We start from the raw sequence: 27,251 nt of genomic DNA, 5'->3' as shown, positions 1-27,251 counted from the left end.
GAAAAGTTACTTAGTTTTCTTTTTTGAAGATATATGTCTCATCAGTGTGTGAAAACAATACCATGGAAATATTCTATCATTAACTTTTAATTTACACTGCAGGTCATTTACTGAGAGTTTATATGAATTAGTGTCGGAAGGTATTCTGAACCCATCGTGTATGATCTTTCCCTAATCCTTGTCTGTGTGGGAAGTTGACATCTGGGCTGCTGTTTTATCAAGAGTGGTTTTGGCTTTGTGCTGACCCTGATGACCCTTGCCTGCTTCCACTTGCACCAGAGGCACAGGGTGGGGGGGCTAGACAGTGCACTGATGTGATCTGCTGACCCCAAAGAGCCTTACTTGGCATTTGTCTTCTTATCAGGATGGGTTTATCTCCCCGTCATTCAAAACTGTCAACTGAGGACCCCAGCATCAGCCTTGGGATCATCGGATGAGCTTGAAAGAAATTCAGAATCACATCTCACTCCAGAACTACTGAATCAGAACCTGAATTTTAACAAGGTCTCTGAGTGACTGATGAGAACATTCAAGTTTGAGAATCATTGGGCTAATTGTTTAAGAGTTACAGTGTTGGGGCGCCTGGGTGGCTTGGTCAGTTGAGGGTCCGGCTTCGGCTCAGGTCATGATCTCGCAGTCTGTGATTTCAAGCCCCGTGTCGGGCTCTGTGCTGACAGCTCAGCGCCTGGAGCCTTCTTCGGATTCTGTGTCCCCCCTCTCTCTCTGCCCCTCCTCCACTCATGCTCTGTCTTTCTCTGTCTCAGAAATAAATATAAAAAAAAAAAAAGTCACAGTGCATCTGTTTGCCCTCCTCTCTCTCCATTGCTCAAACAACACGTGTATATGCAAGCATGCAAACACATACACAATTCAGGTTTAAAATTAAAGAGAAGATACATAGGTCAATCATAGATTCCTAGTATTTAATTGCTGGATGCAAGGGTAGCCAGTAAAGGTCTTAAATAAACACATCTTGTACAGATTTAAGAGTTTTCAGGCATAGTTGGTTATGTGGGAGGTGGTTATGGATCTATGTGTTTGCATTAGGTTGGAACTATGGTATTACTGCATTACTTTTTCAGCATTACTTTTTCCTGTTTGTTTTGTGGTCATGCCTTAATAGTCATTAAACCAAAGTTGTAAAGACAGTTGCAAGTACCAGTGCATAGTATTGTCTACAAGAGGATGGTTTATTGGCAACACAGTTCAGACATTCTTTAATTCAAGGAGCCTTTGACTAGCACAGACTACTTAATAGTTTTTCCAGAACCATATTTCTCCTAATATAAGTTAAATTTCCTCCTACCATGCAAAGACAGACTCTCAGCCAGTCACCCAGTTATATTTATCTAATTCTTTTTTAAAAATGACTATAGAAACTAGTTATAAAATAGAAAACATAATGTGTCAAATGGCCACCCCAGATTGTCCTCAATCAGAGGTGATCCACTATAGGGTTGTCCCCTGGGGAAAAGTCTGAAAGGACGGCACGCATGGGTCTGGGAGCAATATGTAGACTCATCTTATTTTTGTTTGTTAATAGTTGCTCATCACTGACACAATGGACAGGAGAACATCTGCCTCATGATGTGTTTATAATACTGACAAGAGCTCAATAAATCAAATATAAAGTCTAAAACTGATAAAAATAATTTAAAAATCTAATGTAAACAATGTAAACATTTAAAAATGTTTTCAACACATGACAAAATATTTATAAACAATTCATATCGCTAGTTAGCTTGTTTTAATTTTTGCTGCATGAATAAATGATATCCCCCAATCTATCCAAGTCTCCTTCTGTTTACACTGGGGTTCTCAATCTTGGCTGCATATTAAAATCACCTGGGAACTTTAAAAACTTTCCCCAAGCCCAGGGCAAATCCAAGAGATTATATCAGGATCTTTCTCTCTAGGGGTGGGACGTCTACATCAGTGTTTTCACCTTCATTTGGATGTAGGGGGAGGTTTGGTTGGTCAACAGGTGTAATCTATTAACTAAGGGAGCCAGACATTCATTCAAGACAAAAGGACACTGGATGTTTACCAGGCATTCCATTCCAAGAGCCATTCATTTCCATCTGAAACACATTTGCTTCCTCTGTTATTTCATGTCTCTTTTACCAAAGTCACCGAGAGGATTTAGTGCTCTCAAAATAGAGGAGCCCTCTTCTGAAAAGGGCTCTTCTGAAAAGCTAAACCTGAGTGAAATGAGTAGTTCCTTGTCCTCTGCATAGAACTTCCATTTGGCTCATTGTACTACACAAAGGGTTTTAAATAACCAGGTGATATCTTCAGCTGGTGCTTTGTAGCCATTGGTCTTCCCCAATGACCAGCCTGATGCAGGCAGTTCTTCCATTTGCCCTTGAGCTCAGACACTTCGTTCCTGATCTGTCGGCACAGGAAATTGCTTGCAGGTATCTTCTTTCCTGCACGAGGCAGGGAAAACAAAGAGGCCATGATGCTCTGCATTTTGAGAATGTGTTCAGTTGGGACTGGAAAATTTTCCCCCAAAGCAAAGCCGGTCCACCTCTGGTGAACCAGGCCACCCGTGTTAAGGACCACAGACGGCATTCGATTTTCAGAGTGTTTCTGTGCAGAATTGAAAATGAGCAAGGATTTTAGTAAAATTAATAAAAAGCACATGTGACATAGCTTCTAACAAAATCATTCAAATTTCTAGTCACCGACTTTAGTTTTCTCAGTTGTATAACAGACTACGCTTCAAAATATCATTTTTCTTGATATCCCTATTCCGAACTAATTGTTTAAAACTAGACTCTTAATGTTGGGTGTTTAGTGTCACTAAATCACCATGAGCTGAACCATAGTGAAGAGAACAGAAAGATGAAGCTTTGGCTAATCAAGGTCTCTTTAATTCAGTAGCCATTTGCCGACAAACTCAAGTATGTACGAGGCATGTGTGTGAAATGCAATGGCTTCTCCTTCAGCTGCATCAATTCCCTGTCATGCTCAGAAGGTTGATGCCAAGCTGATGAACAAACCTCTTCACTTCATGGTTTTTGTTTTCTTGGATTGCTCAAAATCTTCACTTCCCTGAAACCCATTCTGCTATAGTGTTCTTCAAAGACTCCAAGGAATATCTGTCTGTTCCTTTATGTAGTCTACCTATTTTCTGAAAAATTTTTAATGTTTATTTATTTTTGAGACAGAGACAGAGCATGAATGGCTGGAGGGTCAGAGAGAGAGAGAGAGACAGAATCCTTAGCAGGCTCCAGGCTGTGAGCTGTCAGCACAGAACCGATGCAGAGCTTGAACCAATGAACCGTGGGATCATGACTTGAACAGAATTTGAATGCTTAATTGACTGAGCCACCCAGGTGCCCCTAAGTAGTCTACCTATTGCTCAAATATCTATGCATGACATCCTTCTTGACTTTTCCTCAGGGAAAAATCCAGTTTTTTTCCTTCTCTCCTTTGTATTGCTCCTTGGTTCTTATTTTCTATTCTCCAGCTTCAAATATACAAACTCTCTCTTTGGCATTACAGCTATTTCAAAGAGGACATATTTTCAAATTTGTAAAATTTCCAAAGGAATATAATTTTCAAATATGTATTTAAAAATGTGGTGGCTAGCTTTCTGAGAACCTGTCATAATGTTCTTACTACAGTCTTCACACAAAATGTATGAGAGCAAAACAAAATATTCCTTGACATTCCTCGTTTCAGAAAAGATCCCTTAATATAGTTCGTAACAGTTTATGGAGTACTGTCAGAAATCCTAAGTGTAAAATACAATACAACCAGGGGTTTCTGGAGAGACAAAATATGAAGCACTTAAAGTATATATATCCAAAAAAAGTATATATATCTATATATTATATAAGTTTAAATATTTATAAAATATATTAAGTAATATATAGAAAATATAAAATACATCTTGTTAAATATATAATATGTAATGTTAATATGTATAGTAAATTTAAAGGGTTGAGATAGCAACAAAAGTTTTGATAGGCTTTCCAGGAGAGAGGAAGAGAATAGGAGACAGGAAAAGAGGGAAAATCTTAGACTGAGTTTGGGGTGGGTGTCCTCGTGCATGGGGAAGTCTTCTTTAGCTCATCTGCTCTTCAGGGGAAGGATCTTTATAATAATGCTTATGTTAATAATAAGAGCCAGTATTTATTGAGTGTCTGTGCCCCCCAGTTTTGACATAAAATAGTTGTTTGTGTACTGTTTACATAAATGTTCACATTACATACACACACACACACACACACACACACACACACACCCCTTTTTAGGTGTTTAGGATGGTGAGGAATGTGCAGATGTGGAAGTGGGAGGGTAGGAGATAGCTAGGCAAACAAATAAATGAACAAAGCTGTGATAGAAGCTATAAGAGGCACTGAGTGTGGCCATGCATTTCCTCTTAACATGTTCTTGAATTTTTAGATAGAAATAGAACTCAGTGGGGGGGACTTTTCATTGATGTCTCAGAACCTGAAGTAGAATGGGATGTGGTTTTCATCTCTGTGGTCAAAAGATGGCAGCAAAGCTCAGCTAGTTCTTCACAAGTCACTTCTCAACCACTAGGGGAGGAGAGCATGGCTTGTTCAGATCTTCAAAAGGTTAATGGGTAAGTGGGAGAAAGATTATCTTGGCAGTTACACATGGACTTCGTTTTCTGATCGTGTATCACAATATTTATTAAATATTAAAAATATCACAAGTCAATATCAGCCAAGTTACAATATTAAAATCACATTTATTCATTCATTTGTTAATTTACAAATGTAAATATCCATTAATTTCCCAAATGTTTGAGAACCTGATGGGAGCTGGCTCTGTACTGAGGGCTGATGATACCTGCCAGCAAAAACAGAAGCAGTTCTAGCTCTTATTGAACACACTCAGTATGCGACAGAAATGAATTTATAATTATTCATAGGAATATGATTGCCATAGGATATGAGCCCCACAGGAGGGGAGATTTTTGTCTGTCTAATTCTCTGGTGCATCACAAGTGCCTAGAACAGTCCCTGGCACAACGTAGGTCATCAGTAAGGAGTTGCTGACTGAATGAAGGAGTGTAATTACAAATTTGAGATGCATGTGTCCAGAACATAATTCTATGTGAGTGTCTAGTGAAGAAATACAACCTGGGTTTGAGGAAATGATATTGGACACAAGGCCAGAAGGATAAGTAGGCGGTAGCCAGGTGGCTGTGCATATGCATGTGTATTGGGGGTGAGGCGGCCTCAGGTACAGAGAAGACCATAAGCAAAGGCCCTGTGACAGTAGTGGCTTTTGGGGGAAGGGAGGAAGGCTTTTGGGGGAAGGCTTTTGCCTCAAGGAGAGGCATGAACAACATGGCTTAATGAAAGGAACTAAAAGACAGCCAATGTGGCCACAGCATGGAGTAAGGGGTGGTCCAGGGATGCATGGTAGAATCAGATGAGCGGTTTGAAGAGCCTCTGGTTTAAAGAATGAGTAAGAGAAGTATAGGAATAGATTTCAGGGGGAACTGTTGACTATTTATCACAGGTCCACATGAGAGATGAGGGAAGCTTAGACTGGGGAGGTGCTGATGGAGTGGAAGTTAGCTGTCAAGACCACCAGATAGTCAGCAGGCAAAACCAGTAGGACTTGGTAGTGCATAGGTTCTAGAGGGTGAAGGAGACGAGGTTCCAAGCATGACTTCTGGATTCCTGACTTGTGCAGCAGGGAGGTGGGGTAGACAGGAAGTCTTGCAGGAAACCCAGTTTGGGGGAGAAGAGAAGATCAGGGGCTCTGTCCAGGATGGGTTGGGAATTTGAGACATCCTAATAGAAATATTAAATGCAGGGTTGGATTTAAGGGTCGGAGCTCGGAGAGGTCTGGGGTAGAAATGGATTTGGGAGTTATTGGCCTGTAGATGACATTTGAAGGAGACGGCATGGTTGAACCCTCCTAGGGAGAGAGAGCAGGAAAAGAAATGGGGCCTAAGACTAGCCTGGAGAGGTTCCCACAGTCAGTGGTCAGGGAGAGAAGGATGGACCTGCACGCAAGACAGAAGGAGTGGCCAAAAGAGTCAGGAGGAAAATCAGAAAAGAGTGTTGTGTGCACAATGGACAGAGTTCTCCAGAAGCAGGAAGATCCTCCCTGTGTCCTGAGAAAGACAGGTCAACATGTCCTTCCCTTCAGTAAGCTCACTCGTTCACTTGTTTATCCATTACTCCTTCTAGGCCTTGACTCCTGATAAAGCCAGACCCAGGATACAGTCACGGTAGAGCCACCAGAACCACACAGCAGGGCAAACAGGACTAGGGAATAACGGCATGGACAGAAATACCAGTTAATTAGTGAAAGAAGTTAACTTACAGATACACAGAAAAGGAAAGACCCCTGGACTAAGGGTCAGGAGACTTGAGATCCAGTCTGAGTTGACCACTGACTGCTTTGCCAGTTCTGGGATCTCCCTCACCAGGTTTGATTTCGGGGTGAGTATCATTAAATTTCAGGGGAGAGGACAGAGGGTGGGGTGGTAGGTGGAGAAAGAGGAGGGAAAGGGAAAATAATGGTCTGCATACCTTGTGGGATTTGCTTGCAGATCTTATGAAATCAGGTGTGTGTGCTCTGGAAAACATATATCATCAGATATGTTTCTATATGGCATTAGGATTTTTTATTAGTCTTATAAAATACGGGGCGCCTGGGTGGCTCAGTCGGTTAAGCGTCCGACTTCAGCTCAGGTCGTGATCTTGCGGTCCGTGAGTTCGAGCCCCGCGTCGGGCTCTGGGCTGATGGCTCAGAGCCTGGAGCCTGTTTCAGATTCTGTGTCTCCCTCTCTCTCTGACCCTCCCCCGTTCATGCTCTGTCTCTCTCTGTCTCAAAAATAAATAAACATTACAAAAATTAAAAAAAAAATAGAACCATATAATTTCTAAATCTGAAGCGTTTCCAGGCGTTTATTCCTAAAAACCTGTGTGGATGCCATTGATTGCTTTCTAGCCTGCTGCCAGCAACGTATTCTTTTCTAACTAAAAATTTAAAAAAACAAAATAAAAGAAAGAAAACCTCTAAAATCTATTACTGATGCAAGGAAAAAGATAAATATAGAATTTTAACAAGACAGATTCAGGGCCGTTCACGCTAATGGATTTCAGGCCAAACAGTGAAAACAAAAGGATTACCACTAAATCCTCAAATCTGCTTTGAAAGCTGAGGAGAAGGGAGAGGGCTCATCCAACCATTACCTGGCAACCCCTGCCTATGTGTGGTGGCTATTTGGTGACCTCTCTTCGGGAGGGCCATCTGGTGCCTGGCTTTTTAATCAGCCTCCTTCGGAGGGGTGGTCCCGTGCCAGTGATGGTGTGGCAAAGCCTTTTCTTATTTCAAGCAAATTATCTCTAGAGCAATGCCACATTGGCCAAAGTAATCGCTGCCTTGGAACAAGAACCCAGCTCTGGCACCTTCTGTCATAAACCCCTGTGTTTGAACTGCGCTGATAGGATTCAAGCTTTCCTTTTCTAAAGATAATGTTGACTTGAGAGGGTAGACGTCTCATTCATTTCCTTAAATCCTGCCTTAAAAGTACCTCCAGTCCCGAAGATGCTGTACCATAGATAAAGCTTCAGCTTCAGGCCTTTTCAATGGAGAAGCCTCTTCTCAGACCCTGTACCTTGTTTTGCCTTAGTAATTTGGTATTCTTTTCTTTAAAAAAAATGTTTATTTTATTTATTTTTGAGAGAGAGGAGGGGAGGGGCAGAGAGAGAGAAAGAAAATCCCAAGCAGGCTCCATACTGTCAGCACAGAGCCAGACATGGGGCTCAAACCCACGAACCTGTGAGATCATGACCTGATCTGATATCAACAGTCAGATACTTAACTGACTGAGCCACTCAGGCACCCATCTATTTCTTTTTTTTTTTTTTCCAATATATGAAGTTTATTGTCAAATTGGTTTCCATACAACACCCAGTGCTCATCCAAAAAGGTGCCCTCCTCAATACCCATCACCCACCCTCCCCTCCCTCCCACCTCCCATCAACCCTCAGTTTGTTCTCAGTTTTTAAGAGTCTCTTATGCTTTGGCTCTCTTCCACTCTAACCTCTTTTTTTTTTTTCTTCCCCTCCCCCATGGGCCATCTATTTCTTAAAGAGCCAGTTCCCCAAAACCTGCTCCTCCCCTGCTCTCAACTAGCAAGAATATGCTAGATTTGCAAATTACCAAGACAGTAATGGGGTAAGTTTTGATGACTTCGATCCACTTTCATGGCACATTTCACTCCAGACTTTTAAGGTATATTTATATAACCAGGTTTCTCAAATTCTCTAGGATTCTGGGATCATTCCCTCTTTAAAAAAAATTTTTTTTTTTAACTTTTACTCACTTTTTTTGAGACACAGAGAGAGACAGTGTGAGCAGGGGAAGGACAGAGAGAGAGGGAGACACAGAATCCGAAGCAGTCTCCAGGTTTTGAGCTGTCAGCACAGAGCCTGACATGGGGACTCAAACTCACAAACTGTGGGATAATGCCCTGAGCCAAAGTTGGACGCTAAACCAACTGAGCCACCCAGAAGCCCCATTCCCTCTTGTGTCAGAAAAATGTATTGAGCCTCTTTTTCAAATAAATGTAGGGAATCCAGCATGCTTCCCCCATTTCTAAAGTTTCTTGGGAGCTGGGTAGAGAGGAGGAGAGGGGTGACTTTTTCCTCTTACCTCTCAGGCTGAATTCCTCCTCCTGGCCATCTCTGCTTCCGTGGCTGTGGTCTTTTCTTCTCATTACTTCTCACATATCAGCTCAGCCCCACCTCCTTCAGTCCCCCAAACGCTCCTTACACAAGACCATTGCTGAAGGTAACAGATTTCTACTGAAAGCCTGAGGGGACTGAGGGCCAGTCTAGAATAGCTGGAAAAAATTGTAAGTCAAATACGGGACACAATTTTTCTTCAAGATGTTCTCTTTTTGGAAGGTTCTGCCTTTGCGGTATCAGGACCTGTTCTCTCATGGAATCTGACCTCTCTTCCTCTAACTTCCCCAAGGTCCCTCAGGGGCCACACACTTTCTCCCTCTAGAGAAGCTACAAGGAAACTCTTGTACTTTATTATACAGACCAACTTCTCTCTCTTCATTTTAATCTTCTCCTCTGGTTCAGGCCCCGGGAGCTTTGCCTTTCACAACCAGAAAACCATTCAATGATGCATCTCATCATGAGCCTCTAAGACAGAAGGAGTTTTGACTGTTCTTCCTGCTTTAAATATAAAAAGTTCCTTTCCATTATATTCAAAGCTACATTGACCAGGCTACAGTTTTTGAGAGTATACAGCAGAGCTCACACCTTTTTGGGTTTGCGTTAGTAAGTCTTAGCAAACTGGCCCTCACATTCTGGGTAATTTAGTAAAGTAATTCTGGACAGAAGGGTCTTTGCACTGTGTTTTCCCATGCATCTCCCCTCTCCTGCCCGCACAACCATCTTTCCCTCTGAAAGTGAATTTAGAATGTCTCAATTCAATACTTGGGCAAATTGTTGGCAATTTTAAACCCACCTGGACTTTGGACATCTTGAAAAACAAGCAACGTTGATGTTTCATGGAAACTGACTTTTTGGTCTCTGATGTTTACTGAAAACTGGGGCTTCTAACCAGCCTTACCAGTTGACCATTAGTTAGTTACTTGCCTTCTTACACTTTGGGAAGCAGATCAATGTCAAAGTATAGTTTTCACAAGGTCAAAAACATGACCATTTTATGAAATAAAATGAGCACACACTAAAGATTTTCTTTTCTCATTAACGAAGGACCAAAACTGGTTCAAAGGAATATAGGAGAATTAAATGTATTTGTAGTCACTGAAAGAAACCACATTGGAATAAGTGAGTAAGTTACACACAAATTTGGTTAATGTATACAGGGCAATAAAACTTAGACCTTTGGTTGTAATCTGTTTTTACCAAGCAGATATAATTTCGTTGTGGGCAGAAATCCATTTGCATTGCTACCAGACTAGAATCATTTGCATTGCTTTAAGTTTACTATGAGTTAACACATATAAATTAATAGTAAATAGTAAGTCAAACAAAGGGCAGAGCCCATCTCTGGAGAATTAGGTAATCGTCATTTGGGCCCATTGGACACATTCCAGTGTGACACAGAAAGGGTCATTCTTTTTCCTGTTTTCAAGTTTTGGATATGTTTTGTCCTTAACATTAGAAATCACCTGTATTTTCTTCTCACCTTCTCTAGGTATACCACTCATTTAAAAAGTCTTTGCTCAACAATGGTTTCCGTGATAAAGCCAATTATTTTAGAGAACAATGTATATACTTCACACAGTTCTAACATTTAAGCCCTCCCTGACTCCCCAGGATGCCCTCTCATTTAGAATACTCTATGAATGGCTTAGGTACATTTACCTTATCCCCTGGAACAAGATATTTATACACATGCAGAAAGCTGGAGAGCACTGGCCATGGTTTCTGCCATAAGACATGTAGCATGACCAGACACTGGGCCAGAGGCATCATAATTATGTTTTCATTCAAGATACAAAGATATAGTAACTTATTTCCTCTCCATTAATTTTGACATATTAAACCAAAGGTACAAAATCTTAAGAAGAGTTGAAACAGGGGCGCCTGGGTGGCTCAGTCGGTTAAGCATCGGACTTTGGCTGACATCACGATCTCGCAGTTGTGAGTTTGAGCCCCACATCAGGCTCGCAGTTAGAGAGTTTGAGCCCTGCATCAGGCTCTCTGCTGTCAGCACGCAGCCTGCTTTGGATCCTCTGTCTGCCTTTCTCTCTGCCCCTTCCCTGCTTGCGCGCGCTCTCTCTCTCTCTCTCTCTCTCTCTCTCTCTCAAAAATAAGATAAAAAAATAAAATCAAAGAGTTGAAATGACAGATTCTTCTAGGGATGATTTAAATATATTAAAGGGAAGAAAGTATAAAACACATTGATCTTCTGACTGCTTATCTTGACATAGTCAGTGGGTCACCACAGAGCAAATGTTCAGTCCTGAAACAGGGAGGGACTTCTGTAGTTTGCCGGGTTTGTGGTGCTCAATGCAGTGACTACAGGTGCTTCCTGCCCACCTCAGGGGACACCACCCTGTGATAGGGGAAGGTGACTTGTTAGCACTGCAGGAGGGAGCTTATTCTGAGATAAGGTAACATAGGCAAGAGTTAGCTGGGCTTTGGAAACATTCGTGTAACAAATAGCTTAAATGTCCATCTGCCTCCTCCCAGCCTCTGTGCAAAAGTTCCAAATTCCAGCCCTAATCCTACAGAATTCCCACCGCTCTCCTTTGGCTGAACTATTGGGAAAATTCTTTCTGCAGCTGTTTGGGAAGCCGGTTGCAGTCAGGGCAGAGCAGCAGTGACCACACTGAGCTCCTGCACGTCCAAAACATATTATCTACAATCACTGAAGGTCAGTAGAGTGAGAACAATTTGAAATCTACTGATAATCCCTAAACATAAGTATTAATTGGGCTGTTATAAGGCCTCTGTTGCAAGAGGACCATGCATGAGGCCGATAATCAGCAGTATTTATAAAGTTAAATTTATCTTCCCTTTATTTCCCTTGCTGATTCTTGTTGAGAAACAGCATGAAAAAAAAACAGCCAAAGGGTGACGGGGAAGTATCTCTGAGTGTTTCAAAATCACACGTGTCTATTTATATAATTTGGATTGCGCTCGCATCATACGGGAAACACTGCTTTTTCTTTTGTTTTTTACATTTTTAAAAATTGTGGCAAAATATACACTACATAAGAGCGACCATCTTAACCACTTTTAGGTATATAATTCAGTGGCATTAAGTACATTCACCATGATGTACAACCATCATCACTATCCATTTCTGGAATGTTTTCATCATCCCAAACAGAAATGCTGTACCCATCGAACAGTGTCTCCTCATTCCTCCCTCCAAAAGTCCCTAGCAACAACCACCCTGTTTTCTGTCATGAATTTACTATTCCAGGTCCCTCATGTAAGTGGAAGAATACAAGAATTGTTCTTTTGTATCTGGCATATTTCATTGAGCCTAACGTTTTCAAGTTTCAACACTGCTTTTTTTTTTTAATGTTTATTTTTGAGGAAGAGAGACAGAGTGGAGGAGGGGCAGAGAGAGGGAGACACAGAATCTGAAGCAGGCTCCAGGCTCTGAGCTATCAGCACAGAGCCCAACGCGGGGCTCAAACCCACAAACCGCGAGATCATGACCTGAGCCAAACTCACAGGCTTAAACAGACCAAGCTACTCAGGCATCCCAACACTGCTTTGCTTTTAACAAGTTACTTTGAATACTTCGTTTGTCTCTTATAGAGAGAATAATTTAGTAGTGTCTTGTAATATGATTTAATATGTCTCAAACTCAAAATCCCCATTTTTGCCTTATAAAACAGCTGGCAGTGGGTCTCTGATTACTTTAAAAAATTTTTTTTAACATTTATTTATTTGAGAGAGAGAGAGAGACAGAGCACGAGTGGGGAGGGGCAGAGAGAGAGACACAGAATCCGAAGCAGGTTCCAGGCTCCCAGCTGACAGCACAGAGCCCAACGCAGGGGTTCGAACCCACGAACTGTGAGATTATGACCTGAGCCAAGCCAAGGTGGGATGCTTAACCCACTGAGCCACCCAGGTGCCCCTGTAATTACTTTTTTTTTTTTAAAGCTAGGTATTGGCTCTGTAAAATATGAACAGGGAAGAGAGAACAGGAAAAATCTTCCCTAAGTGACTAATTGTGGCTGCAAGTTTGACTTGAAATTCAGTACTGAAATGAAACCTGCTCGTTGTACCTAGACTAGAAAAAAAAAATCAACAACAGTATGTTCTGTGCATTGCTTTTCTTGTGAGCTGCGGAGAGATGGGACCACGATGGATGCCACTTGTTAGAGGACAATGGCATGCAGTCGCTGTCCAGCACACCCAGCAGAAATACTCGTAGGCACACGAAAAATACGCCCAGATGGTATTCTCCATTTTTCAAGCTAAAAATGCCAATTGTCTCTCTAGTCTGTGCCCAGAATGCTGCCTTTTCTAGACAGAGGCTCAAGCATTGATTTCCATGCCCAGTGAAACAGGGTGCTTATTAACCAGACAATCAGAGCTTCTTTCATCCCAGCTCCTTGCTCATCATGCAGGGTCTTCAATACCGGATCGAGATGCAGGAAGGAATGGAGCGAGAGAACAACATAATGGGAAAATAAGATCGACTGTGATCATGGAGGAACCACCAACCTAATTCTTCCCAGCTGTAGTCCAATTACAATCAGTAGCTCCCAGATGTACAGCAAAGCAACTGTCCCCAAAAGTAAATTCTTCTTTAGGATAAGCTGCTCGTGAGCAGTTCCCATTGGAGCCAAACTCATGCCATCAAATGAAAGCCTCAAATTATGTAAAGCTTAAAACACAAACACACGCAAATACACATTCAAGACCAAAATGAGATACAGTGAAGAGAATAAATTAGCACCAGCTGCAGCCCAATTAAGCAAAGGCTTCCACAAGGGAAAGCTTACTTACAATTTACCTAAACAAACCCTCTTCCTTTTTGTTGCAATTTGCTGCTTATTAATTTTTCTTATTAAAATGACTACAAAGAGTAACCAAGAGCATCGTTATCACATTGGGGAAAAAAAAAAAAAACTCAACCATTTCTTCCAACCAAGAGAATGCTTTGGAGGGGTATTTTTGGCCAAATATTTGTGTTTGTAACATTTAAAAAATATTTAAAATTAGAAAAACTTGAAGTTGCACATGCACACAGTTAAGAAAGTCAACGCTCATGATAAACACAGCAATTTCCAGCTCCATCCTTCCTTGTCTCCTCAGAGCCCACACGTTTCAAATCTTTCAGCTATTTCTTCTGGTATTTATCTCTGTATTTCTAGATAATGTGCCTCCGTTATAATTTCTGGGTTTATGAATTTTTATTTTATCTGTTGACTTTCTACATGATGAAGATTTTGTCACCTTTCATATGAGTCCTAACACTTCTAACCTCCCTTTCATCCCCCAAATTCCCAATATAATTATACTGAGGGGCAGAGGGAGAAGAGGGTAAAAAAAGTCTGAGGGAATGCGGTGCCTGGGTGGCTCAATGGGTTAAGCGTCCAATTTCCGCTCAGGTCATGATCTCACAGTTGTTAAATTCAAGCCCCATGAGCCCTGTGCTGACAGTGCGGAGCCTGCTTGGGATTCTCTCTACCCCTCTCCCACTCACTCTCTCTCTCAAAATAAATAAATAAACTTCAAAAAAAAAAGTCTGAGGTCTTGTTCTATTGCATGTTGTGAAATGTATATGGAAAGACAAAGAAAAATAAAGTAAAAGCAACCTCTTATACAGGGCTTGCTTTGGCCAGCACCTTACCTATAAGAATTCACTGAACCCTCACAGCGATCCTACAAAGTATGTACTGGGACTATCCCCATTTTAAAGATGAGAAAACTAAAGCACAGGTAGTATAAGTAACTAGGAGAAGCTAGAAGTCATCCATTGTCTCTACACTAGATCCAGGATCACAGATGTGGCAGCTCTTTGAAAGATTAGAAGCAAAGGAGATAATGATAATGTCGATGTTGCCTGGCCAATACCAGACACACACATACAGCTGGGAACCAGAGCAAGAAGGACGTACAAAAGTTAACCCAGGCTTGGTGGGGGAATGATGTTTACACAGTTTGGAGGAGGGTCCCTCTTTAAGTAAAAGAGTATGAATTTGGGCACCAAACTGCATATTTATTTAAAGAAAAGAAATCAAAATGAATTAAAAATCTAAAGGGGTGACAAATACCACAAACATTACAACATGCAGAAAAACAACATCACATATTCATTAACAGTCTGATATTCCTCTCTAGTCCTTTCCCTACCCCCATTTCAGCTGCATGCTCTTTGATTGCCTTTTCGTATACCAACAATGTTGCAATATCATTTGCTAAAGAGTCCAGAAAGTGAATTCATTCTTTCCTCTACCATGATTGATTAAAAATGTGTTTTTAATATTAATGGTTTAGTACTTTATTTTAGTTTTATGACTCATTGTTGGAAATACCATGTGAATCTTAGGATATTGTCCAATTTGAGAAAATCTCTAGTATATACATTTTTCATAATGGGCTGACAATTTCAGGGCATTTCCAGTGTCATTGCTTTGTGACTGTCTTCCCTACTCTTTGAATTGATGACATTCATAAATGAATGGCCAGAAAGGGACCCAGAGTATGGAGCCTTCCAGCTTGCCGCCTGTGCGGGTGTAGACCCCAAGGCCTTAAGCTCCTGACCTCTACCACCCAGGCTGCTTCAGCTCTCACCTCACAGCTTGGATGTTGCCACTCAGTTCCAGGCGACAGAGTCTGTTGTTTTTCCAGGAAGCTGACATCCTGCCCCCAAGAGCAGTTCAAATTTCATCTCCTAGGTTGAAGACTGAAGGACATTGACACAATGGCCTTGTGATCCAGGCCAACGCTGGCAGCCCAGGGAAGCAGCATCAGAGGGGCAGGAGGCTCAGGCTGCCTCTGGAGTCAAAGCCATGACTTATCCTAGGAAGGAGGCCAGAGCTTGATGGGCAAAGACTGAGCCAAATGCAGTAATGAAAAGACTAGCTAGGCTATGCATGAGTGGAAAGCTAAGTATGCATTTCATCCCTCAAACCAAACGCCTGAGACATCCCCCAAAATAAAGTCATAAATCTTCATTTGAACAATTTTCATTATAAAGCCATGGGAAGAGCGGAAGTCAGGTAGCTAACTGGAATAACAGGAGAGTGGAGTTTTGCTGGCTGTTCTCAGCCGCAGAGACAACGTTTTCATCCCCAGCCTACAATTCCTCACTATACATGGGAAAGCTGGAAGGGATCACCAGCTTGGTCCCTTCCAGGACCCAGGACTAGCCAGACATGAGTGGGAATTGGAATCCCTACTCCTCATATACCAAACCAAACAAAACAGGCAACCAGCTGTGTGGAAACCCAGTTCTGGTCACATTTCTTAGGTTCATCTCAGAGCGGCAGGGGTCATGCTCCAGCCTGGGAATTTAAATGGAAATCCAAAAGAGGGCACCATAAACCATTCTATAAGAAAAGAATAGTTTCCACTGTCATCCCAAAGTTTTAGAAAGTGTACAAATTCATGAAAACTTGGTGCCTGAAGAGTTAAATAGAAAAGAGAGGGTCTGAAAAGATCTACAAGCACCTTCTTCTAGCTAGAAGCTTGCAGAATACATCTCCACTGATGGAGGTAAAAAGGTATACCATTTCCTGAATAGAGCATCCAATTGCTTTTCTGCGCCCCCCCTTTCCTCCTTCTCCCTCACGCCCCTCTTCCTCCTTCTCACTAATGTATAATAAAGAAAGCTTGTCACTTTCTAATTTGTGTTCATGTAAGCATCTTAAAACAACTTGTGGGCTTTTCTAGTGGAAATCTTAGGAAATAAGCTATTAGCTACTACTTCTCCAACCCATGGAAAAAAAATATGTTTTAATCATGTGCAGCAGCATTGCGCTACATAAGCAAAAAAACCAAAAACCAAAAAACAAACAAAAAAAACAACCAAAAAAAACCAAAAACAACTTTCCCGAATCCAGTCACTGGTGTGCAAACCTGTTCAGTAGAATCCCTTGATTTTCAAGAATAACATCACAAGATCTCTGGTGTCAGTTGTTTCTAAGAATGAGTGTGCAGTACTTTCTTCTGATCAATATTTTTTTTCTTATTTTAAGAATCATTGTTGTTATTTCTGATAATGAAAGTAACACATGGCTGTAATAAAAATTACAAAGTGCATGCCATAAAACAGTGAAAGTCCCTATAACCTCAGAGATAAACACTGCTTGGTTTATATTCATCCAGATACTTTTTTTCAGTGCATGCTATTATGGATCTTTATAGTACATATAAATTGAAATGAGAACATACGTAATGCTGTTTTTACTTTGCCTTTTTCTTTTTAAACTTGGCTCTCAGTAGTGGACATCTTTCGACATCAATACATGGAGAACGGCTTCTCTCTTTTCTTAACACCATAGAGTCCCCTTGTATGGAATTAGCATGATTGTTTAATCTGCTATTGATATGCATTTGGGTTGTTTCCAGTGCTCCTGAATAGAAACAGTAATGAATACAATTCTCCTGTAATAATCTGTGTGCACACCTGCAAGTGTTTCTGCAAGAGAAACTTCTAGAAGGGAAATTGCAGGGTCAGAAACTATGCATATCTTAATTTGAACACACCCTGCCAAACTGTCTTCTGAAAGGATTGAGCCAGTTTATACCACCATTAAATAAATCAGCCTGCCTTTTCCTCTGACACTTCCGCCAATACTTGTACTCCCAAACTTTTAAGGGCTTACCAATGTGATAAACAACACAAAAGAGAGGTCTTTTTAAAATTTCCCACATTTGAATTTATCGTAATAGAAAATATAAAGACATTAAGTATGGAATCACTAATGACAAGCCGCTAAAAAGTAAACAAGTAAATAAAGCAGTAGTGAAAAAAATTCAGCTCCATACTTTCTTATGCTTTCTCTAAGGTTCAGCATCAAAATTAATAAATCATCAAAAGAAAGTGCAGGTGACTAAGGGGGCAATTACCTATTGGGAGTAGCCAGGGTCCACTTCATTTTCCCAGGCTTAGGACGTTCCAAAATCCGTGGTGCACTCGGAGTCCTGCCTCCTTCTTAGCCCTGGCTAATCCCCATGAGCCCACAGCTAAAAAAAAAAAAAAATGAGAACTACTCACAGAGAGCCAGGCTGGGCGGGCAAAGAGGCTAACGGTACATCACAAGAGCTTCAAGGGAACATGTCTCCTTGATTCCTTCCTTCTGATTTAAGAGAGAGCTCTAAATTGCATGTCTGTCTCTTTCCATCAGTGAACAAAGGTGGTCTTTAAAACGTGATTGGCCAGAGGGCAAACGGTCTCTCCATTACAGAACCAGAGCCGCTAATGGGGTGGCAGCAGCTTTTGTGTTGGAAATGGGGTTCCCCTTGAAAGGGGCCTCCTTGGTTTGTTTCCTAGTGTTTTTCTCTAGTTGCAAAATAAATGCATGAGCAGGATAAAATAAAATTCAAGCAGTGTGAGATGAAATGTTAGTGATGAAAAGTTAGCTTTTAGTAGTAGCTTAGTAGCTTAGTAGTAATGAAAAGTTAGCTTCTCTTGCAGTCCAGACCCGCAGTCCTGATACACTTATTAATACCAATTTTTTTTTAACATTTATTTATTTTTGAGACAGAGACAGAGCATGAACAGGGGAGGGTCAGAGAGAGGGAGACACAGAATCCGAAACAGGCTCCAGGCTCTGAGCTGTCTGCACAGAGCCCAACGCGGGGCTCGAACTCACGGACCGTGAGATCATGACCTGAGCCGAAGTCGGACGCTTAACCGACCGAGCCACCCAGGCACCCCTACCAATTTTTTTTTTTAATTTTTTTTTAACGTTTATTTATTTTTGAGACAGAGAGAGACAGAGCATGAACGGGGGAGGGGCAGAGAGAGAGGGAGACACAGAATGGGAAGCAGGCTCCAGGCTCTGAGCCATCAGCCCAGAGCCCGACGCGGGGCTCGAACTCACGGACCGCGAGATCGTGACCTGAGCTGAAGTCGGACGCTTAACCGACTGAGCCACCCAGGTGCCCCACCCCTACCAATTTTTTACATAAACGGAAGCACACTGTGCACACTACTGTGTAACTTTTTTTATTGTGTACTTTTTTTTTTTTTCAGCTAACACGCTGTATGGATTGTCCCAAATCTTCACGTGTGGATTTACCTCATTCTTCTTAACAACTGCACAGTGTCCTACGGTAGCCACAGTCTATTTCACCTGTGGCTCTACTGAAAAGGACTGAGGTTGAATTCATGGTCTGGGTGCGATATTTACACACAGCCCTTTATGCCAATATATGTGCAGAATCTACTCCTAAAATGGAATGGCTGTGTCATAGGACTTTTTGCATTTTTAATTTGGCTAGCTATTCCAAAATCACTTTTTAAAAAAAGTTGTACCATTTCACACTCCCACCAACAGTATATACAGGAGCTCTTCTTCATTCTCTCAAAAGAAGCTCTTTAAAGATTAGCAAACATATGCTACACGAAATGAAACTGTCCCAAGGAAATGGATTTGTAAATGAAAGACCCAAATTACATAAATCGGAAGCCTTCAAAGTGGCCACATTAGGTCCATTGATATGAATCTCTATGATGACTTTATATGTCTCCATTTACACTGAGATCTTTGTGAACCACACCAACTTTGGCAATTTTACCCATAAATCACTGTCTCTGAAGGAGATAGCGGTTTCAACACCACTTACATGTCATATTGAAAAAGTTTTCTAGCACATTCTCCCATTCTGGAGCTTGAGTTTGCCCCCTTTCCCAAGTTATTACCAGGATAACTTTCCGTTGCCCCTAAATAACCTCTGCTCTGAGCTACTGGTGGCACAAGAGACAACGACCATGTTCATTGTCATTAATAACAATGCTGCCTTCAGGTTATATAGAACTTCTCCACCAAAGTGCTCTTAACATTTTCATATATGTTATCTCATTTATCTCCACAGCCTCTTATTGAGGTTGGGAAGGTGTTGCTGAAATCTGTGGAGATACACACAAAAGTTATTGTGGTATCTTCTATAGCAGCCACGAAAATGAGACCCTGTGTCAAGATCCCAGAATAAATAAAGGGGGATCTCGGGACACTAGGTACCGGGACTTAAAAGAAATTCAGGAAGTGATATTTCTTTTCTTAGTCTCTTTTGGGTTTCCTCAGAATCTGTGGGTGACCTTTAAAAATGCAACGTCAGGGCACTAAGAAGCCAGACTGCTTCCCGTGGGCCTGAGTGTTGTCGGCAGATGACCCCATGCTCTGACCTGGCCACTCTACATCTAGGAACTGAGAGTGCAGATTCCCGTACTCTTATAACCTATGGATAAAGGAACAGCAAGGTGTTGTGAGGATGGCTAGGGAGGGAGAGCAAGTGGCAGTGGGAAGAACAGATCTGGCAGTTTTAACCCTGCTGCCTGCTGATCAGGTACATGATTCCAGTGTGTTCAAGCAGGCTCTCTTAAGCATTTTCAGAGGTAAATCTACATTAGGATTCTTCAGAGGTCACAAAGCCCAATTCAAGTAGGGCAGCAGTTTGGCTGAGAGGCCCCACAGCTCTGAAAGGCACTGCGTATCTTGTACAGAGCCTAGTTTACTTGGGGGAGCGCTATATACCGAGGGATTTTATTTTGAGTTCCAGAAACTGATGAGGAGGTACCTGCTGCAGTTGTAAGCTCTCCTTTCCAGACAACTGCAGATGTCACTTGCCCTTTGCAAGGCCTCCGCCAGCCTTTCCGGATGTCCCAGGGCTGAGCCCAACCAGAGAAGAGCCCAACTCAGAGTCCACTGTGCCCTGGAGGCCACCTTTGCCAAATGCAACAGACCCCTGGCACAGGAACTCCATTGAGTGTATTCTGAAGTCTTCATACTGCTCAAGGATCCCCAACCTGAAACAGCATGACATCTTCAATACCAACCAAGGCAAACCTGGTACATTCCCAGGCCTCCAGGAGAAGGCCAGGAGCAGGAAAAGGAAGCAAGAAGAAAGTTAACAGTTATTACACCTCCATTCTGTGCCTTGAGCTTTGTGTAGCTTCCTTGGTGGCAGGTACTCGTATAACCATTCTATAAAAGGGGAACTTGAGGATCAAAGAGGTTAAACAACTTGCTTAGAATCACACAGTCCTTTAATGTCTATGTAGACATCTATTGATTTGGCCTGACTTGCATCACTTCCTCCTTAAGTAACAGTATCATCTCTTCCAGGTTTAATTGGGAGTCCCCACCCGCCCCATCCCACCCAGAGGTGAATATGTGATTTAGAATTGGCCAATCAGCAATATCACCAAGTCTTTGTTGTACCCCTTGGAAAGAGACTCTCTCCTTCCTCCACCCATCCTGAGTACTAAGGATCACATGAGTCTATAGCTACTGAGGAAGACCCCAGAGTGAAGCCATTGGAGAAATAGCATGGAAAGATAGAACACAGATTTCCAATAACATCTTTTGAGGGCCTTGATGTTGCTGTGCCTGAAAGCATAACAACTCCTTGGATTTTTCAGTGACATGAGCCAATACAGCCTTTGCTTATACTATTTTGATGCATGCCCTAAAAAGCTTGAATTGGAACCCAGCTTTCTCTGACTCTAGAGCCAATGCTCTTTCCATGAAATCGAACAGCTTCCCCAGATACAGCCCTCACTGAGCTGGTATCTTCTAAGGCCAACATTCACACTTTGGTTGCGTACTTCAGGGTGGAGAACAAGTCCCACCGAGCCCTGAACTCGAGGACATTTCTAGTATGGACCCTTTGAAAAAGTTACCCCTCAACAGACATACACGCACACACACATACACATACACACTCACACACACATATTCCTCTAGGGGTTGATGGCTGAAAAAAAGCTTCCCTTAGTATCTGGTCCTCAGTCATCCTCTGGGGCCTTGGGCTGTGTTGCATCCTCCTCAAGCTGTGGTGGTGTGGGCCCCTTAGAGAGCCAAGATCTCTCCAGTCGTTCCCATGTGTGGGGACACCAAGCAGTCCTTAAGGGGGGGAGGGGCACCAGCAATTGTTGCCATGTTCCTGGGAAAACATTGTTGGGGGAGGGGGGGAGTGTCTTAATCTATTTGGGCTACCATAAGAAATTGTCATAAACTGGATGGCTTAAACAACAGAAACTTATTTTCTCACAGTTCTAGAGGCTGGAAGTCCCAGATCAAGGTGTTGGCAAAATAGGTTTCATTCTGCGGCCTCTTCTCTTGGCTTGTAGGTGGCTGCCATCTTGCTTTGTGTTCACGTGATCTTTTCTTGCCTGTGCTAGGGAGAGGGAGAGGGAGAGGGAGACAGGGAGAGAGGGACAAGAGAGTGCTCTGATGGTGCCTCTTCTTATAAGGACACGAATCCTACTGGATCAGGGTCCTACCCTATTTCCAAATACAGTTATGTTGGGGCTAGGGCTTCGACATACAAATTTGGGCTGGTGGGGGGGACATAAACATTCAGTCCATAAACACAGATGCCCTGGAAATTTTCAGTCAAAGGAGATGTGAAGAAAACGTAGAACAGAATACCCAGAAGAACGTGAAGGCAGTTGGTGCTTTTTCTCAGAGCCTAGGCTTAAGCACTTTGCAATCATCAGGATAGATATCTTCTGGATATATGCTTTTTTGTTGTTCATTATAGGATAGAACGCTGGGATTCCTCTTGTTTGGGCAGCAATGTATGTCAGGGCTTCCTGGTTTCAAGATAAATCCACATGCTAAGGTTGTGGTATCCCAACTGGGAAAATGAAATTAGTTAACTGAAAATGAAAAATAGGAAAATTAAACCAGCAAGTTCTCTAAACATATTGGGCCAATTTAAAACCCAGGTTAACATTGATTTATTGTTTTAATAAGATTCCCGTGTAAGGAAAAATGAGTGGTCTACACCATAAATAAGTATAGGAATGTGTTTATTGGGCTGCAATATGTAGGAGCAACAGGGCAAATGACTCCTCAAGTTTTCCGTATTTTTCCCCTTATCTTTAAAGTCACTGGGCCTGAATGTATTATTTTTACCTAAGATGCATGTCCCCAGAATAATGTAAAAGTTAATATTCTGAGTACTGTCTTCACCAGAAATGACCCATGACGGGAGAACTCAGATGGGGGCCTGAAGAAACACTGGTCCACAGCTCTCCAGCCGGGACAATTATGCTCAGAAGAAGCCAAGGGGAGAGACACCTGGACATTCACCCAGCCCCAGGACCGGCTCAAACGGGGGTCAGTCTGCAGCACACAGTTGTCACTGTAGGGCTGAGGCTTCAGGAGCCAGTGGCACCCCTTTCTCCTCAATAATTCAAGTCTGTCTCAAGTCCAGAGAGCTTGCCCAGCAACCCTTGGCTTCTTTGGCCAGCCGCAATTCAGAACTATGGTTAAGAGTTTGGGGCTCTCACACTGAACACTCTGGAAGAGGCAGTCATGGGAAGATATGTGCACTTCCATTTGACAATGAGTCTGGAGGAAAAATGCCCAGAAGTCATAGCCAAGGTGCAGACACTACATGGCGAACATAAAACCTCGAAAACCACGTGATCACCCCTGACTCTGACAGCACAGAGGCTGGAGACACAAGGGTCATTTCCATGGCTTTGCAAAGAGGTGCAGAGCCAAGCATCCAGGTCCCCAGTCTTTCAGGAAATAACCTCTTAGGAAAAACAGGCTCTATCAAGAAGGCATGGAACCTACTGGGAATTTAACTTTGTTCCCAGTGTTTTATTTCGTGAGCTGAGTGGTGGATACAGGGGTAACTTTTATATTTTTTCTTGTTCTTTTTTTTTTAAATGTATTAAATACTATACTATTAAATTAAATACTATATAATACGTTTAAGAAATAAAATTACATTACATTAAAGTAGGACAATAGGGATATCTTTTAAAATTCAATATGATTGATGAACTTGAGGTGGCGGGGGGGTTGGGGGGGGGAACTGAAGAGTTATATGTTTATAAGAAGTCCAGATAAGATACTTCCCATCCAGCTTTAAATCTTTTCCCAGAGTAAAAGAAATACAGTCTACCAGCTGTTGCATCAAATCCTAAAATGTTAGCTACAGACCATTCTGCTCCTTGTTTGGACCCAAAAGGATAGAAAAGCCACAACTGTTGTCATTTTGCAGGTAGAGTGCATTGAATCCCTACACAGCTCGTTTTCATCCGTGTAGTTCCTACACACACAGCCCCAGAAAGATGATGGCTGTTTGCCTTTTTCACTATGGAGGATGAAATATGGACACATCGCATGAGGCTGAGCACACTCTGGAAAGGGACAGGAAGGCTAGAATCAGAAACAAAGGCATTTTGTTCCACAGACCCTCCCTCCCCACCAGAAAGGCTTTGCAATTGCACTCAGCAATCTGGTGTGTATCAGATGTTAGATAAAATTAATTGGGAACAGACATTTATCATTATTGATTTGTATTTGATGGGCATTTATAACACTACATTATCAATAAACAGAAGATAAAAAGGCTGAGGAGTAATGGGGGCTGGCAAGGTTTCATGAAAGGATGTAATCTTTATCATGAGGCACTTGCTCACATTAACAAGTCCATGAAATTGATTTCCATGGAAAATGCTTTAGAAGAAAACCCAAGGAGATCTTGCAGAATTACCGAAACTGTTATCTTTTGGGGAATGTCTATGTGTATGTACATATGTTTGTGTCTTTAATTGAACTATTGCTTGCCTTGGATAATAAGATCTAAATGAAAAAGTTAAGGCTGAAAGGCCTTATTATATGCAGTAAGCTCGTATTTCAAATAAATTAAATGTGGCTCCATTCATTGCTCCATTAAAAGTACGAACTTCAATGCAATTAGGTTGATTAATGACATACTAGTTAATAAATGAAAATAAAGTGAATATTATTATATGAGAAGGGTTGGTTTGGGAAGGGGGGGTTAAAGGAAAACAGTGGGCTTGTTTGATCAATATACAGCCCAAATGCCCACCTGGAGAACTGTAGCCCCAATAGTTTACAAGAAAACATTCAAAACTATGGTGTGATATGGTGGGAAGGAATGGAGCCAGCTCAGGAGTCAAGTAGATGTGAGTGGAATTTGGATACACCCTTTACTAGATGTGTGACCTTGGGCATCAGGCTCCTCACCTATAAGATGGGAGTAATAACTACCCGCCCAGACGGTGGTCATGAGGGGGAATGAAGCCATGAATAAAAAACTCTGAGCCCAGGTGCTGGCACATAGTAGGCATTGGACTCAGAGTTAATTTCTCTTTGAACCTCGGGAAAAGGTTCAAAGAAGTACCTAGAAGTTTCATTCTTTCAGGAGAAGAGAGTCTGGGTTTTAACTTGCTGTAGTAACAGTGAGAGAAAATAAAGAAAGCGATGGGATGTTATCAATAGTTTCTCCCCATGGCTCTCAAGCCCTTTATGAGCCACTTTAGAGTTCTTGATTATAAACTTCAGCAGCCAGTACGCAAAGATGTAGCTTTTCCAGTTGTAAAATACCGAAATGCTTTCCTACTGATTGCTAAGTTACCACTGCACCGAGTCCCTATGTGACCACCTAACCACCTTGGAACCCCTCCTCCTCACTGATCCAGCAACCAAAGGGTTAATGCTTACTCCTCAGTGGGGGAAAAAGGGGAGGGTGTTAGAAAATCTTGAGAGTTCTGGCTAGTTGTCCAGGCAGATACACAGGAATGTATCACCACACCCTACCGGTTTCTAAATACTTTATCAGTCTCTTTTCTAGCTAGATGTTTCTTCACACACCTCTTTGGTCCCCAGTTTATTTGTGGGATAGCAGAGAACTTGAAGTCACTCTCCCTTGGGGAGGTCCCTTTGGTGGACTGGAGCTGGCTGTCCTGGCTGGGGTCTCATCTACTTGGATAGTTTCCCCTCTTAGCTCCAGCTGCTGTGGGGTCACTTTTCCCTATAAGGTCTGCAATATAAATCAAAAGGGTATAACTGAAGTCCCAGCCCACAGGGTAAGCATTGTTTGTTTTGAAGGATTCCGAACCTTGAAAGGAGAGATCTCAACAATGTGGTTTCCTGTGGGTGGGCCTGTTCGGAATAGGCAGTCTTTCTCCCGAGGGCATATACATTCTTGGAAAGAGCTGACTGACTGCTCTCAGCCCCAGCCCTTGCTCACACAAAACTGGGCAAGTTAGATCCCTGCTGCCCTCCAATGGATCCCCCTTCTGGTAGTCACTCCCCTCTAGGGTGTTGAGTTATTGTAAAGAGGCCCATGAATCCATTTTTGCAACAAGCACTGTCTTTATTCATCACCAATATTTACATACTTTGGGCCAGGTCCTGCAGCAGTCTGTCCTCCCCGGTGTTTAAATGTTATCAGATACTGTTGTGATTAACAAAACACAGACTTTTCCAAAAGCGTACCAAACTCACATATTTTTAAATCAACGGATATTAAAAGTACATCTACTATAGTGTGGGAGGCTGTAAAATTTGACATTAACAAGAGGTCCTCATCCCAGAAAAGTTGGGCAGCCCTGTGGCTCATTATGGAGATGAAAAGAAGGTACATGACTGAATGATTAGCATATTAGTGAAGAGACGTAAGAACGCCAACTCACCCCGCTTCTGCATGGGAGGCTACCATTCCTGTCAGTGGGATGTTCCTACTTCTCCATCACTGCAAAGCAAAGAGGAAGTTTAGGGTAATTCCAGAGACTCGCGGCACACAGGAAAGCGTGCCCACATCGAAATCGGACTTTTACAAGCAAGACCGGTGATGGCCGCTGAATACAAGTGTGTCACCACCTCTGGGAGCATGGAGATCTAAGGGGGCTACAGGCCAATGAAATTCGATTTGCATTTTCTCTTCCCTCCCTCCTCAGCCCCCCGTCCTCCTGTTCTTTCCTCCTCTGGCTGGGCTTCAGAAAAGTGTTGGCAGGTGGCATCCAGCTGGGACGGCTGCCAGGTTTCTAGATGGAGGAGCTGTACTGCAGCTGTGTTGGCAGGGAGAGGCCCGGAGGAGCCAGAGTAAACGAATTAAGTCCTGATTCTCCATGGTGAGCTACGGGACATTCCTGACGCACGGGGGCAGCTGCTGGCTGCCTGGAGTCAGCTCCTACCGGCAGAGCGGCAGAGCGCTGGAAATAGACCCGCGGCAACCCTGACGCACAGGGAGAGCCATCACCGTGCTAAAGCAACGTGGGGAGGGGTCAACTTGGTCTTAAACAAACCCCCCACATAAATGCTTTTTTTTTAAATCTCATTATTTGCTGGTGATGTTGTAATATGCCTTCAACCGAGCTGCACTATCTCGAGCAAACATCTCATAATCTTTCTCATCCAATCTCCAATTGGCAGTATTTTAAGGAGTGGCTGGGTTCCAAGGGCAATGTGCCAGGTCTCCACAGAATTAAATAAAAGGGGGAATTGGCAAAGTGAAGGCGACAAATGTATGTAGTCATCTATGTCTCAGATCCAGAAAAATTACTCTTTAAAAAAAATTTTTTTTAGGGGTGCCTGGGTGGCTCAGTCAACTAGGCATCCGACTTCGGCTCAGGTGGTGATCTCGTGGTTCGCGAGTTCAAGCCCCGCATCGGGCTCTGTGCTGACAGCTCGGAGCCTGGAGCCTGCTTCCCATTCCATGTCTCCCTCTCTCTCTCTGCCCCTCCCCCACTCACGCTGTGTCTCCCTCTGTCTCAAAAATAAAAATAAACATTAAGAGAAAAATTTTGAAATGTTTTTTATTTATTTTTGAGAGAGAGAG

General features: G+C 42.4%; 1 long non-coding RNA gene across 4 annotated transcripts; it reads right to left on the bottom strand.

Annotated features, from left to right (window-relative positions):
* Positions 1-862: 862 nt before the first annotated feature.
* On the bottom strand, positions 863-26,387 carry LOC106984348 (uncharacterized). 4 transcript variants are annotated; one of them, XR_008299420.1, is made up of 7 exons: positions 26,107-26,387; positions 23,603-23,802; positions 22,073-22,302; positions 20,217-21,818; positions 17,544-17,660; positions 15,264-17,047; positions 863-2,592 (listed from the first exon to the last, which is right to left on the bottom strand). It is a non-coding gene; the product is annotated as an uncharacterized LOC106984348 (long non-coding RNA). The 4 variants fall into 4 exon arrangements; XR_008299419.1 differs by having other exon boundaries at positions 15,264-15,491; positions 16,551-17,047; positions 20,217-22,302; positions 26,107-26,381; XR_008299418.1 differs by having other exon boundaries at positions 20,217-22,302; positions 26,107-26,386.
* Between the last annotated feature and the right edge of the window lie 864 nt (positions 26,388-27,251).

The sequence above is a fragment of the Acinonyx jubatus genome, chromosome B3, assembly GCF_027475565.1.
Source record: "Acinonyx jubatus isolate Ajub_Pintada_27869175 chromosome B3, VMU_Ajub_asm_v1.0, whole genome shotgun sequence".
Classification (NCBI taxonomy): Eukaryota; Metazoa; Chordata; class Mammalia; order Carnivora; family Felidae; genus Acinonyx; species Acinonyx jubatus.
This window is presented reverse-complemented; position numbering and strand designations above follow the sequence as displayed.